Consider the following 15,940-nt stretch of genomic DNA (forward strand, 5'->3'; position numbering starts at 1 on the left):
TGGACTTATGATGGCCATTCTGACTGGTGTGAGGTAGTGTCTCAAATAGTTTTGATTTGCATTTCTCTAATAATCAGGGATGTTGAGCATTTTTTCATGTGCTTGTTGACCATCTGTATATCTTCTTTGGAGAAATGTCTATTCAGATCTTTTGCCCATTTTTCAATTGGGTTGTTGGCTTTTTTGCTGTTGAGTTGTATAAGTCCTTTGTACGTTTTAGAGACTAAGCTCTTGTCAGTTGAATCATTTGAAACTATTTTCTCCCATTCTGTCAGTTGTCTTTTTTTGTTTTTGTTTTTGTTTTATGGTTTCCTTTGCTGTGCAAAAGCTTGTCAGTTTGATTAGGTCTCATTGGTTTATTTTTGCTTTTATGTCAGTTGCTTTGGGAGACTGACCTGAGAAAACATTTGTAAGGTTGATATCAGAGAATGTTTTGCCTATGTTCTCTTCTAGGAGTTTGATTGTGTCTTGTCTTACATTTAAGTCTTTAAACCATTTTGAGTTTATTTTTGTGCATGGGGTGAGGGTGTGTTCTAGTTTCATTGATTTGCGTGCAGCTGTCCAGGTTTCCCAGCAATACATGCTGAAAAGACTGTCTTTTCCCCATTTTATGTTCTCGCCTCCTTTGTTGAAGATTAATTGACCATAGGTGTCTGGGTTTATTTCTGTGTTCTCTATTCTCTTCCATTTGTCTGTCTGTCTGTTTTGGCAGCAGGACCACACAGTAATCTGTTTTTGATTACTGTGGCTTTGTAATATTGCCTGAAGTCTGGGAAAATTATGCCTCCTGCTTGGTTTTTGTTCCTTAGGACTGCTTTGGCAATTCTGGGTCTTTGGTGGTCCCATAGAAGTTTCTGGATTGTTTGTTCCAGTTCTGTGAAAAATGTCATGAGTAATTTGACAGGGATTGCATTGAATCCGTAGATTCAATGGGTAGTATGGCCATTTTTACAATATTAATTTTTCCAACCCAGAAGCATGGAATATCATTCCATTTCTTTACATCTTCTTTAATTTCTTTGATTAATGTTTTATAGTTCTCAGCATATACGTCTTTCATCTCCTTGGTCAAGTTTATTCCCAGGTATTTGATTTTTTGGGGTGAGATTTTAAAAGGCATTGTATTTTGTGTATTCCTTTTCTACTATTTCATTGTTAGTATACAGAATACAGCTTTTTTTTTTCTTTTTAGGGCCGTACCTGTGGCACATGGAGGTTCCCAGGCTAGGGGTCTAATCAGAGCTAGAGCTGCCAGCCTATGGCACAGCCATAGCAATGCCAGATCTGAGCCATGTCTGCAACCTACACCATAGCTCATAGCAATGCTGGATCCTTGACCCACTAAGTGAGGCCATGGATTAAACCCACATCCTCATGGATCCTAGTCGGGTTCGTTAACTGCTGAGCCATGACAGGAACTCCCACAACCAATTTATGTATAATAAGAAATTCAGGGAGTTCCCGTCGTGGCGCAGTGGTTAACGAATCCAACTAGGAACCATGAGGTTGCGGGTTCGGTCTCTGCCCTTGCTCAGTGGGTTAAGGATCCGGTGTTGCGGTGAGCTGTGGTGTAGGTTGCAGACGCGGCTCGGATCCCGCGTTGCTGTGGCTCTGGCGTAGGCCGGTGGCTACAGCTCCGATTAGACCCCTAGCCTGGGAATCTCCATATGCCGCGGAAGCGGCCCAAGAAATAGCAAAAAAAAAAAGACAAAAAAAAAAAAAAAGAAATTCAGAATGTCTATAAAGACCGTAGAGCAAATAGTGTTTCTTGGTAAAGCCTGACTCATCCTTCAAGTCTTAGTTCAAAGTCATCTCTTCTGTGAGACTTTCTCTGAGCATCCTGACCATAACATCCTATACATATTTTTCTAGCATATATTATAATGCTGTATAACAACTGCATTACATAATCATATTTTTTCTCATACAAAATATTGATCTTAATGGAAAGAGTTATTTGTATAATACAGTACCTTGTCTGTACTTAATAATTTAACAAATATTTATTGAATGCATACTGTCAAGCTCTGTTCTTTGTATTTTAAATTTACTTTTGTTGAATAAGATCACTGCCCTTATAGGGCTTACAGTTTTCAAAAATCTGTGCTCAGTAAAAAAACATTGTTTAAATAAATGAAATTCAAATTTTAAGCCTTTTGGTAGTAGTCAGTAACAATGGATTAAACTTAAGAAAGCGGTATTTAACAAATAGACATAAATTCTTACAATTTGATTTTAAACAAAAACTTCTACAGAGTGTTAGGATGAGAAAAATGTCTTAATGGTAGTTTACATAACTTTTTAATATTATTGAGATATATATGATGTATAAGGTTACATAATTTCCAGGTGTACATCATGGTGATTCAAAAAATTTAAAGATTATATTCCATTTATAGCTGTTATGAAAAATTGGCTATATTCCCTGTGTTGTACACTATATCCTTGTAGCTTATTTATTTCATACATAGTCATTTTTACCTCTTAAACTTCTACCGCTATAATACCCCTTCTCCCTCCGCGTTGGTAACCACTATTTTATTTTCTGTATCTGTCAGTCTTTTTTGTTACATTCATCAGTTTGTTTTACTTCTTAGATTCCACATAAAAGTAATATCATATAGTATTTGACTTTCTCTGTATAACTTATTTTACTTTGCATAATACCCTCCAAGTCCATCCCCATTTTTGCCAATGTCAAATTTTTATTCTTTTTAATGGCTGAGTAATATTCTATTCTATAAACACACACACACACACACACACACACACACACACACACACACACCACATATTCTTTATCCGTTCTTCCATTGATGGACACCTAGGTAACTTCCATATCTTGGCAACTGTAAATAATGCTGCTATGAATGTTGGGTTACACATATCTTCTCAAACCAGTGTTTTGTTTTATTCAGATATTCATGTGAGTGGACTGGATGAGTCATATAGTAGCTCTATTTTGAGTTTTTTGAGAAACCTCCACACTGTTTTCCATAGTGGCTGCACAAATTTACATTCGTACCAGTAGTGCACAGTGGTTCCCTTTTCTCCACATACTTGCCAACATTTGAAATTTGTTGTCTTTTTGATAATAGCCATTTGACAAGTATGAGGTAATACCTCATTGTGCTTTTAAATTGTGTGTAATTTGCATAATCTATGATTTAAAATGTTGAGCATATTTTCATGTGTCTGTTGGCCATTTGTATGTCATCTTTGGAAAAATGTCTATTCAGATCCTCTGCCCATTTTTTAATCAGGTTTTTTTGTTTTTGTTTTGTTTGCTATTGAGTTGTTTGAGCATTTTATACATTTTGTATATAACCCCCATCAGACATATTACTTGCAATTATTTTCTCCCATTTGGTAAGCTGTCTTTTCTTCATTGATGGTTTACTTTGCTGCACAAAGCTTTTAAGTTTAATTAGAACCCATTGGTTTATTTTTGTTTTTATAGCTGTTTCTTTAGGAGGCAGACCCCCAAAAATATTTCTATGATTTATGTAAAAGAGTGTCCTGCCTATGTTTTTATTCTAGGATTTTTATGGTTTACAGTCTTACATTTAGGTTTTTAACCCATTTTTAGTTTATTTTTGTACATGGTATTAGAGAATATTCTACCTTCATTCTTTCACATGTAGCTGTCCAGCTTTCCCAGCACCACTTAATGAAGAGAGTATTTTTCTCCACTGTATATTATTGCTTCTTTTGTCATAGATCAATTGATCATACATGCATGGGTTTATTTCTGGGCTCTGTATTCTGTTCCTTTCTTCTCTGTGTCTATTTTTGTGTTAGTTCCATACTGTTTTGATTGCTATAGCTTTGTATTATACTCTGAAGTCAGTAAGCATGATTCTTTCTTTCAAAAGAATGTCTTGACTATTTGGGGTCTTTTGTGGATCTATATAAATATTAAAATTATTTGTTCTAGTTCTGTCAAAAATGTCACTGGTATTTTGACAGGGATTTTATTGAATATGTAGATTACTTTAACTAGTATGTTTATTTTAAAAATATTAATTCTTCCAATTCATGAACACAGTATATCTTTCCCTCTATATCACCTTCAATTTCCTTCATCAGTGTCTGATAATTTTCTGAATACAGGTTTTTTTCCCTCCTTATGTAGGTTTATTCCTAGGTATTTAATTCTTTTTGATGCAGTTGTAAATGGGATTGTTTCTTTACTTTATCTGATAGTTTTTTGTTAGTGTATAGAAATGCATCAGATTTCTGTATATTAATTTCATAACCTGCAACTTTACAGAATTCACTGATGAGCTCTAGTAGTTTTTTGGTGGTGTGTATAGGATTTTTTAATGTATAGTATCATGTCATCTGAAAGAGTGACAATTTTTCTTCTTTCTTTCCAATTTGAATTCCTTTTTTCTTTTTCTTATCTGATGGCTGTGGGTAGGACATTCAATATTATGTAGAATAAAGGTGGTGAGAGTAGGCATCCTTGTATTATTTTTCTGATTTTAGAGAAAATGCTTTCAGGTTTTCACCATTGAATATGATGTTAGCTGAGGATTTGCCATATATAGCCTTTATTAAGTTGAGTTATATTCCCTCTGTGACCACTTTCTGGGGAATTTTTATCATAAATGTATATTGAATTTGTAAAAGCTTTTACCACATCTACTGAGATGATCACATGGTTTTTATTCCTCAATTTGTTTATGTGGTGTATCACATTGATTGATTTGTGGATAATGAAAAATCCTTGTAGACTGCAATAAAACTTACTTGATCATAGTGTATGGTTCTTTTAATGTATTACTGGATTCAGTTTGTTAACATTTGGCATTTTGAGGATTTCTTATGCTCATCAGTTATATTGGCTTATAATTTTATTTTTTGTGATATCTTCATCTGGTCTCGTTATCAGGATGATACTGGCCTTGTAGAAGGAGTTCAGAAACATTCCTTTCTTTGCAATTTTTGGAATAGTTTTAGAAGGCTAGGCATTACCTCATCCCTAAATGGTTGGTAGAATTCACCTGTGAAGCAATCTGGGACTGGACTTTCATTTTTTGAGAGTTTTTAATTACTAATTCAATTTCAGTACTTGTAATTGGTCAGTTCATATTTTCTTTTTTTTTTTTTTTTGTCTTTTTGCTATTTCTTGGGCTGCTCCCACGGCATATGGAGGTTCCCAGGCTAGGGGTCGAATTGGAGCTGTAGCCACCAGCCTACGCCAGACCCACAGCAACGAGGGATCCGAGCCGCGTCTGCGACCTACACCACAGCTCATGGCAATGCCGGACCCTTAACCCACTGAGCAAGGGCAGGGACCGAACCCGCAACCTCATGGTTCCTAGTCGGATTCGTTAACCACTGCGCCACGACGGGAACTCCCAGTTCATATTTTCTATTTCTTCCCGGCTTTGAGAGATTGTGCACTTCTAGGAATCTGTCCATTTATTCCTGGCTGTCCCATTTTATTGGCATATTGTTGTTCATAGTAGCCTCTTATAATCCTTTGTATTTCTGTGGTGTTTGTTGTAATTTTTCCTTTTTCATTTCTGATTTTATTGATTTGGGTGCTGTCACTCTTGTCTTAATTCTGGCTAAAGATTTATCGATTTTGTTGATCTTTTCAAAGAACAAGATTTTAGTTTCATTGATCTTTTCTACTGTTTTTTAGTCTCTATTTATTTACTTCTGCTCTGATTTTGTGATTTCTTTCCTTCTACTAGATTTGGGTTTTATTTGTTCTTTTTTTTTTACTCCATTAGGTATAAGGTTAGGTTGTTTATTTGAGATTTTCCTTGTTTCCTGTGGTAAGTTTGTATCACTATAAACTTCCATCTCAGAACTACTTTTGCTGTGTCTTATAGATTTTGGATCATTGTTTTTATTTTAATTAGTGTCTGGGTATTTTTTTAATTTACTCTTTTATTTCTTCAGTAATTGAAAGGTTAGTAACATAATGTTTAGCCTCCATGTTTCTCTGTTTTTTTTTTTTAGTTTTTTTCCTTATTTAATTTCTAGTCTCATAGCATTGTGGTTGGGAAAGATGCTTGATATGATTTCAATTTTTTTTTAATTTACTGAAGCTTGCTTTGGGGCCTACCATGTCATCTATCCTGGAGAATGTTCCATGTGTTATTGAAAAGAATGTGTATCTGTTGCTTTGGGATGAAACGTTCTATATGTATATTTTGCTGATATATAGGAAAGCTATAACCTTTTAGACATTAATACTGTGTCTTAAAACTTTGATAAAATTGCTTATTAGTGCCAGAAGTCTTTTTGTCAATTCTTTCTAATTTTCTACATAGACAATCATGCAGTCTACAAAGACAGTTTTATTTTTTCCTCCCAAATCTGTATACATTTCATTTTCTTTTCATGTTTTATTGCATTAATTAGAATATCCTACTACAATATTGAAAGAGGTTCCTAAGAGGGGATATCCTTGCCTGTTCCTGAACCTTAGTAGGACAGCTTCAAGTTTCTTATTATTAAGTACATGTTTTTAGGGTTTTTTTGTTTGTTTGCTTTTTGCTTCTTAGGGCTGAAATTGTGGCATATGGAAATTCCCAGGTTAGGGGTTGAATCAGAGCTCCAGCCACATGGGATCCGAGCAGTGTCTGTGACCTATATCACAGCTCACAGCAATGCCAGGTCCTTAACCAACTGAGCAAAACCAGGGAACAAACCTGCATCCTCATGAATACTAGTTGGGTTTGTTACCACTGAGCCACAGTGGGAACCCCAGGTTTACTGATTGTTTTTATGGCCAGCTTTTTGTTTCCCTAATTTTCCCTAGTGTTTTCTAATTTTTGATATTATTAATTTCTAATTTTATTTTTAATTATTTCATTTTTCTGCTTGCTTTAAGTATAAATTTCTCTTATTTCTCTAGTTTCCTAAACTAGATTATTGAATTTAGACTTTGTTCATGTCTAATATGGACATTTATTGCTGTGAAGTTCCAGCTGAGCACTGTTTTTTTCTTTCATTCCACACATTTTGACAAGTTGTATTTTAATTTTTATTAAAAATTTTTATAATTTTTGAGGTTTCTTTGTTAACCCATGTTATTAAGATGTCTGTTGTTTTATTTCCAAATATTTGAGAATTTTTCAGATATAGAATTTTATTGATCTAGTTGAATTCCATAGTGGTCTTAAAGTGTACTTTGTATGATTTCTATTCTTTGAAATTTTTAAAGGTGTCTTTTATAACTCAGACTGTAGTCTTCTTTCATGAACATTTCATGTGGGCTTGAGAAGACTGTGTATTCAGTTGTTATTGTAACAGTATTCTATAAATGTCAATTAGATCAAGTCGATTGATAATACTATTTCCACCAATTATATTACTGATTTTCTGTCTGTTGATCTACATATTACCTACATAGATAGAGGTGTTACAGTTTCCACATGTAATAGTGGATTTATCTATTTGTCCTAACAGTTCTATCAGTTTTGCTTCATGTATTTAGAACATCTTTTTTAGGTACAAATATATTAGTTGTTAGTTTTTCTTGCAGAACTGACATTTTTACCTTTATGTGATACATGCACCATATCCCTAATAAATTTCTTTTCTGAAGCCTGTTTTTCCTTGATTAAAATAGCTAGTTTAGCTTTCTTTTTAAAATTAGTGTTGGCATTTTATATCTTCCTTCAGTCCTTTACTTTTAATCTGCCTGTGTCTGTACAGATATATGTTGCTTTTTTTGTAAACAACATATAGTTGGGTTTTATTTTTTATCCACTTTGACAATCTCTGTCTTTTTTTGACCAAGTGATTAATGATACATTGATAAATATCTACCTTGTTTATAACTGTTTTCTATTCATTGTGCTTGTTTATTGTTACTTTTACTCCTTTTTGTAAAATGTGGCTCAGTTGAGCATTTTTTATCTCATTTATCTCATCTTTTAGCATGATATTTATATTTTTTCTAAAAAATAATTTAGTAAAAATTGTTCTGAACTTTGTAATAATTATTTTTAAAAATCAAATTTTACCTTCAAATAACAAGGGAGTCTGGAAAAGCAAGTGTCTGGCTTCTATCTTAGTGATGCTCATAGGTGGAAAATTTCTCAAATATTGGAAAGATGTTCAAAATTGCTGTGTAGCTAGAAAGAATGACAAATATTTACTACATAATTTCTTAACTATTTTTTTCTCAACTATTTTTTATCATATTTCTCACCTTACTACTTAATCTCTAAAACAGTGAATTTCATTCTATTTTATCTTCCTGTTATTACATCATCTACATATATTTTGTTGCTCTTCAATTTTATAATTGAGTTTTCAAAAATATCATAGTGGCATGTTTTTAATTTCCAAGAATCCTCTTATTGCGATAATTTCGTGTTTTTGATTGAGTAATCTTTCAAATCTATTTAAAGGCATGCATTATAAATTTTTAGAAGGTTAACTTTTCTCTCCATCTGCGTGTATTCATTATCGTGTCTCTCTTTTTGCCTATTTGTTTTCCTCAAAATGCCTGGTAACATTTTTTTGCATCCATATTTATAAATGAAGGACTTGGTTCATCAAGCAAGGTATCATTATGTTTCTTGGTCATTTTCAAGCTTTCTTTCCTATTGAGACCTTCCACAAAAAAACAAACAAAAAAACAACAACAAAAAAAAACCCCAAAAAACCCAAAAGCAGTGATTTCCATAAACATGGTGGGGAAAAGCATAAAGAAAACTTCCTGTCCAGGGATAATGGTAAACTTTTCTAAAGAGCCCATAAACAATAATTAGACCAGGAAACATACTGGATCTTTCTGAAATGGTGAGATAAGGAAAGCATCACTGTGGTACAATTCATTTCAACCTGAGGCTACTTGTTGTTTTCTACATATCCATTCATGTCCATTTGAGGATCAGATTTCACATTTTACCTTGCTCCAGCCCAGGAGCTCATGGTAGATATTCATTTTCCATGAGTCAGAATTTTCACATGTTAACTATTCTAACTGAATTTAGCTGTAGTCTAGAGCACATTCAAATTGGATTGTCCCAACTATTGCACAATTCTGCTATGAACTGGCTCACTAATTGGCCTGTGGCCAGATCCTATGAACAACACTGCTGATCCAATGCTCTGCATTCCACTGCAGTTTCTAGCACTCATCCTGCTATCTCTTGGTTATTTTCAAGAAATTCCTCAAACTTTCAGTATCATGATTATATCCTTCTTTTTCTTCAGCCTTATGTTACATTTGTTTCTTCTCTTGCATCACTCTTATTTATCAAAATGATTTTATAGATAAAAAATAATGTCTGTCATCATGGTGTGGTGAGCACATGTGTTTTTTCCCACTTCACAGTAGGTGAATAAATCAGTGGGTAAATCAGAATGAACAGGCTAGCTTAGATTAAATGTGCATTGGTCTGATTGAAAATTCAGCTTTTTAAACCAGTATTTTTGGAATTTGTGCTTCTGCAGATTATTGTAAATGGGCATCTTTATTAATTTTAAAATGTAAGATATTATTTGATGTTTGTACAATTCATTTCAGTACTCCTGAGAAATTTTTTCTTAGCCCTTTTTGAACCATTATGTATATTCATTAATATAAAAAACATATATTGACAGAATGAATTTCTTTGCAGAACAGATACTGACTCACAGACATTGAAAAACTTATGGAGACAGTTTGGGGGTGGGGGGATGCACTGAGGTTGTGGGATGGAAATCCTATAAATCCTATAAAACTGGATTGTGATGATCATTGTACAACTATAAATGTAATAAATTCATTGAGAAAAAATGAAATTCTGTGGATAAATTTGCATGGATGGAGATAGAATTGTGGTATATATGTAAATAAAAAATGTAATTGGTTTTAAAAACATACATTAACATAAATACATTTTTATATGAAGATGAAACCATTACGGTTATTCTGGAGGGTGATATTTGAACTGGTGTTATTTTTTTGCTTCTAAATATATTTTGTTAATTTTCTATAATAAACTTATGTAATTTAAAGGAGTAAGTTGAAAATGAATGTATTTGTTTTGTCTTCTTTTGGTTTGCTAAATAAATGTTATACCATGCTCTTGGCTACATAAAGAAGTAATTATATTTTGAGGAGTAAATTTTTTTTAGTGATTTTTATTTTTTCCATTATAGTTGTTTTATAGTGTTCTGTCAATTTCTACTGTATAGCAAAGTGACCTAGTCACACATACATGTATACATTCTTTTTCCCAAATTATCCTCCATCAAGCTCCATCACAAGTGACTAGATAGAGTTCCCAGTGCTATACAGCAGGATCTCATTGCTTATCCATTCCAAAGGCAATAGTTTCCATCTATTAACCCCAGATTCCCAGTCCATCCCCCTCCTTCCCCCTCCCTCTTGCAACCACAAGTCTGTGCTTCATGTCCATGAGTTTCTTTTCTGTGGAAAGTTCATTTGTGCCATATATTAGATTCCAGATGTAAGTGAAATCATATGGTATTTGTCTTTTTCTTTCTGACTTACTTCACTCAGTATGAGAGTCTCTAGTTCCATCCATGTTGTGCAAATGGCATTACTTTGTTCTTTTTTATGGCTGTGTAGCATTCCATTGTGTACATATACCACATCTTCTTAATCCATTCATCTGCTAATGGACATTTAGGTTGTTTCTGTGTCTTGGCTACTGTGAATAGTGCTGCAATGAACATACAGGTGCATGTGTCTTTTTCAAGTAGAGTTTTGTACACCCAAGAGTGGGACTGCTGTGTCATATGGTAGTTCTCTATTTGGTTTTCTGAGGTGCCTCCATACTGTTTTCCATAGCGGTTGTACCAGTTTACACTCCCACCAACAGTGCAGGAGGGTTCCCTTTTCTCCACACCCTCTCTAGTATTTGTTATTTGTAGACTTATTAATGATGGCCATTCTGACTGGTCTGAGGTGGTACCTCATATAGTTTTGATTTGCATTTCTCCAATATTGAGAAGAAAATTTAAGGTATGGAAAATCTAAAAGTTTAAAAGGCCTTATATGTTCTGGTTGCATAGAGATTTTTTGTGTGTACTCTGAAGTTTAAAACTTCATGCATTATTTCTTTTCTACTTTTTCCTGCCATCAGCTAACCTTCAAAACAACATATTATTGAGATGATTCATGAGAATCAGTGTGAAATACAGTGTGTTACTGCTGGAAGTTTTTTCCTCCTTGGACTACTTTGTACTATATAAAGGAAGAGCAAAATTATAAAAATTGAGATCAGAAATTAGTTCTGTCAACATACCTTAAAAGAACTATAATTTTGTTAGGGATATGCAACAAAAAATTCAATGTTCACTATTCATTTAACAATAACATTGATTATTCAGAAAAAATAATGCATTACCAGCATTAGAAGATGAAATCATTTTGTCTAACACTCAAATACAGAGCTTTGTAGGTTCCATTATGATTTGACTAATCTCTAGCTCTCAAATTTCTCTATAGATTATATGGAATTATATGTACACAGATTATTTAAGTATTACGGCTTTAACATTTCTCTTTATTTAATATTTGGGCCTCATCCTATAGAAGTACCAGAGGAGTAAGAAAGAGAGTTGGCTTTAATTGTGGAAGTGACATTGGGAGGAATTTTCAAAATCTGGACAATAAAGAGTATAAAGTATTAATGCTTTCGTTATGAAAAATAGGCAAAATTTGAAAATGGTGTGAAATCTTTGGTTCCATGTACCATGTCATACACGAGTGACACTAACCCAAGGATTATCTAGGGAACTGGTTCCCAAACTTCAGGTATTCAGAATCATCCAAAGGACTTATTAAATTACAGATTGTTGGGCCCCACTGAGAGATTCTGATTCTCTAGATCTGGCATGGGGGCCTGAGCATTTTCATTTTTAATAAGTTCCCATGTGAGCATATGCTCCTGATTCAGGGACTGCAATTTCAGAATTGCTAACACAGAAGAAGGTGCCTATTAAACCTACTGTATACTATCAATTAAAGTTTCAGACTTTTAATTTATGACTGTTGAATTAATTAAACAAGGAGACTATCAGACTGAAGTGGCTCTAATGCAATGATAGCTTATATAAGCAAACCAAAACCTAAGCCTATAAATGCCTCATGGTTACAAAATTGAAACCCAAGAAACACCAGTCACAAATGGCCAACCAGGCTTTAAATTATAGTCAAACAGTTTCCGTCCTTGGCTTCTGTCAGCTGAACAGAAACACTTCCTGTTTTGTGCTGTCTGAATTGATTTTTGCTCAAATAGAATTTTAATAACTTTAACATGCCTCAGTTTATCTTTTAGCAAGACTTTTTTTTCAGTATACATGGAAATTTCTGTACAGTAAAACAGAAAACACTAAGCAGTAGTGCCCTGTAAGACATGATTCATTTTGATCATATCTAAACATGATCATCCTAGCTAAACATTTCTGTGTGAATGTGTGCATGTATGTCTATGATAGCTTCTCAAATGCTCCTTGAGTAAGTTTTAACACCTTACTGGTTCCCTGCAATAAGTTAAATGACATTTTCTTTCTTTTTTTTTTTTTTCTTTTTGCTTTTTAGGGCTGCACTCACAGCATATGGAAGTTCCCAGGTGAGGGGCTGAATTGGAGCTGAAGCTGCCAGCCTATGCAATAGCCACAGCAGCACCAGACCTGAACTGCATCTATGACCAACACCACAGCTTGCAGCAATGATGGATCCTTTAACCCACAGAGTGAGGCCAGGGGTCAAACCCATATCTTCAGGGATATTAATGGATACTAGTCAGATTCTTAACATACTGAGACATAACAGAAACTCCCTCAATAACATTTTTGACACAAATTCGTGTTATATTTGTATGAGTTATGATTTTACTTTTATAAAGCTTTAATAGATATGAATAAATGAATTTTGATGGAATTTTGGTGCTCTTCTGGACTTTGTAATGCAATTTTAATCAAGTTTAGCAGACAAACCATCAACACCTTCTAAATTAAAAACTACATGTTTTCTGAAACATTAAATTACTTTAAAATTTTTATTTCAACAGACTTCTGTTTCTTGCCTCAGATTTATGAGCTCTTACATCTTCTTAAAGCTTTATAATGTATTGTCACTCCAGCTTTCTTTTGATTTCATTTGCTTGGAAATAGCTTCTTCTACCCCCTCACTTTTAGTCTCTGTGTGTTTCTAGATCTGAAGTCAGTCTCTTGTAGGCAGCATATACACTGGTTTTGCTTTTGTATCCATTCAACCATTTTGTCTTTTGGTTGGAGCATGTAGTTCATTTATATTTAAGGTAATTATCAATATGTTATTAATTGCCATTTTGTTAATTGCTTTGTGTTTGTTTTTTTCCACCTTAATTCTTTTATTTTCTTCTCTTGTGATTTAATAACTATTTTTAGTGTTATATTTGGATTCCTTTATCTTTTTTGTGTGTATAGCTATTACAGATTTTTGGTTTGTGGTTACCATGAGGTTTTTATATAGCAGTCATATATATATATATATATCATTGTTTTACATTGCTGATCCCTTAATTCCAAATACATTTTAAAAACCCTGCATTTGTACTCTCCTCTCCTAATGATTAATGTTTTTGATGTCATTATTTTATATCTTATTGTTTTATGTATCCCTTACCTGCTTATTGAGTCATATTATATGATGATTATTATTCAGAGGTAATTTCCTCTGTTATCATTTAAGCAGCTTGTAAAGAGTTACTTTAACATGTGGAAATACACACATGGATCTATGTATGTTCTTTATAAAAATTTGGTGGCATCCATATTAGGTAATAAAAAATATATTTTTATAGAAATAATAACAGAACATGAAAATTAGGTGTTTATATACGCTTCCAGGAATTAAGTTACTAGTTGGGAGATTTATAGTCACAAATTCAACTGCAAGTTTAGCATAAATTTCCAGTGAGTCCTGGGAAATCACTAAGCTTTTTACTTCTTTTGTGTTACTGTTGGCAATAGAATGCCAACTATTGTAACATTTACTGGTATATGATACAGCAACTTGGCAACATTGATAAATTCAATGGTCTAGTGCAAAAAAAAAATAGTATCAAAAAATATGTTTTCAAAACCACCATGAGGTGTTATTTCACACTTGTTAGAATGACTACTATCCAAAATAAATAAATAAATAAATAAATAAATAAAACAGAAAAATAACAAGCATTGACAAGGATGTACTGAAATTGGAACCCTTGTGTACTGTTGGTGGATATGCTATGGAAAAGAGTATGGAGTGTCCTCAAAATATTAAAAAAAAATAGCATTAGTAATCCCACTTCTGGATATATATTCAAAAGAATTGAGAATAGGTTTTTGAAGAGATATTTGCATACTTAGGTTTATAGCAGTGTTACTGACAATAGTCAAGAGTTGGAGCAACCCAAAAGTATGTGGTATATACAGACAAGGGAATGTGATTCAGCCTTAAAAAGGAAGGAAATCTTGTCATATGCTACAACATAGATGAACCTTCAGGACATTGTGTTAAGTGAAATAAGCCAGTCACAAAAAATCAAATATTGTAGTAGTATATTTATATGAGTTATCTACAGTAGCCAAATTCATAGAACAGTAGAATAATGCTTCCCAGACCCTGAGAGCATGGGGAAAGGGGAAGGAGTAGTTGTTGTTTAATGAATACAGTTTAACTTTTGCAACTTGAAAAATCTGAAGATGTGTTAACAAAACAATGTGAATATGCTTAATCCTAGTGCACTGTACACTTTAAAAAAGGTTAAGATGGTAAGTTTTATGTTTTTATAATAATTAAAAAATAGAAAAATATATTAACCTTTCTAGATAGAACCAACTTTATGGCTTTATAAAAAGGCAGATACAGGAGTATAACATAAAGCTCATTAAAGGAATCTCTTCCCTCTGACCTTATGTCTTTATGCCTTAAATGCCACCCTTAGAGCATCATTCTCTGTGCTTATGAACATATTCCTTATTGTGACTAATACCTAACATAATGATGTATAATCAAGTATTTATATTTAAGAACATTTATATCAGATTGTTAAGAGTAACTTTTGATAGAATAAGGGAAGAAAAAGAGTAGAAGGGAAAGGGGTGCTTAGTGAAGGGAGAGTCCACCTCAGAGCTGAGGAAAAACTTTCCCTTCCTATTTCCTATTGCCCTGGGGAAAGTTGCTGTTACCATAGCAAAGGGAGTCTATGTGTGTAACCTATGCATTCCTTTCTAGCGGCAGACAAAAGAAACATTGTGAGGGAATTACTTTCACAGCTCTTCACCCCTGGGCCATTAGCATTAAGTTTAAGCAGTATTTTTCCTGTTTTTGAAGTTAATCCAATATTGATCATTTCTTCTCATTTCCACATCTTTCTTTAGTTCACATGAAGAACAACAGATTAATCATTACAATGGGACCAGAAGTGTTAATACATTTTAATATCCACTCCAACACAGACCACTCACCTCTCGGCCTTGTGCTGTGGAACTTACCTCTGAAGAAATGCCATTTTTAATTTTGTGATTTTTGCATGTATTACCAACCCCTCCCCCATGGTTACTATGGAAACTGGAGAGTGAGTGACTTCGTAACTTTAACAGAAGTTGCTATTGTTAAAGCTGGAATAACAATTGTGGATTTACCAGGGGAATACAGAATTTTCTATCATAATGTTGGCTATTTTTTTTAACCAGGTGTTCCATAACTCTTCTACAAGTGTATTCCCAGGATAGGAACAATATTTTCTGTATTAATGACATAGGAAAATGTTTGTGATTTTGAACAGCAGTATGATAGTGAAAAAAATTAAATTAATTAAGTCAATTTATATGACTTTATGTGTCTATATCTTTCCCTTCTATTCAGCCTTAAGCTTTAAGAAGAGCATCCTTAAAGATTTCATACATTTGGGTTTTCTTTATTTTTAGTTAAACACAGAAATGATTTATTATGCAAAATTTGGAGAGCAGAATA

The sequence above is a fragment of the Sus scrofa genome, chromosome 9 (genome assembly GCF_000003025.6).
Source record: "Sus scrofa isolate TJ Tabasco breed Duroc chromosome 9, Sscrofa11.1, whole genome shotgun sequence".
Taxonomy (NCBI): domain Eukaryota; kingdom Metazoa; phylum Chordata; class Mammalia; order Artiodactyla; family Suidae; genus Sus; species Sus scrofa.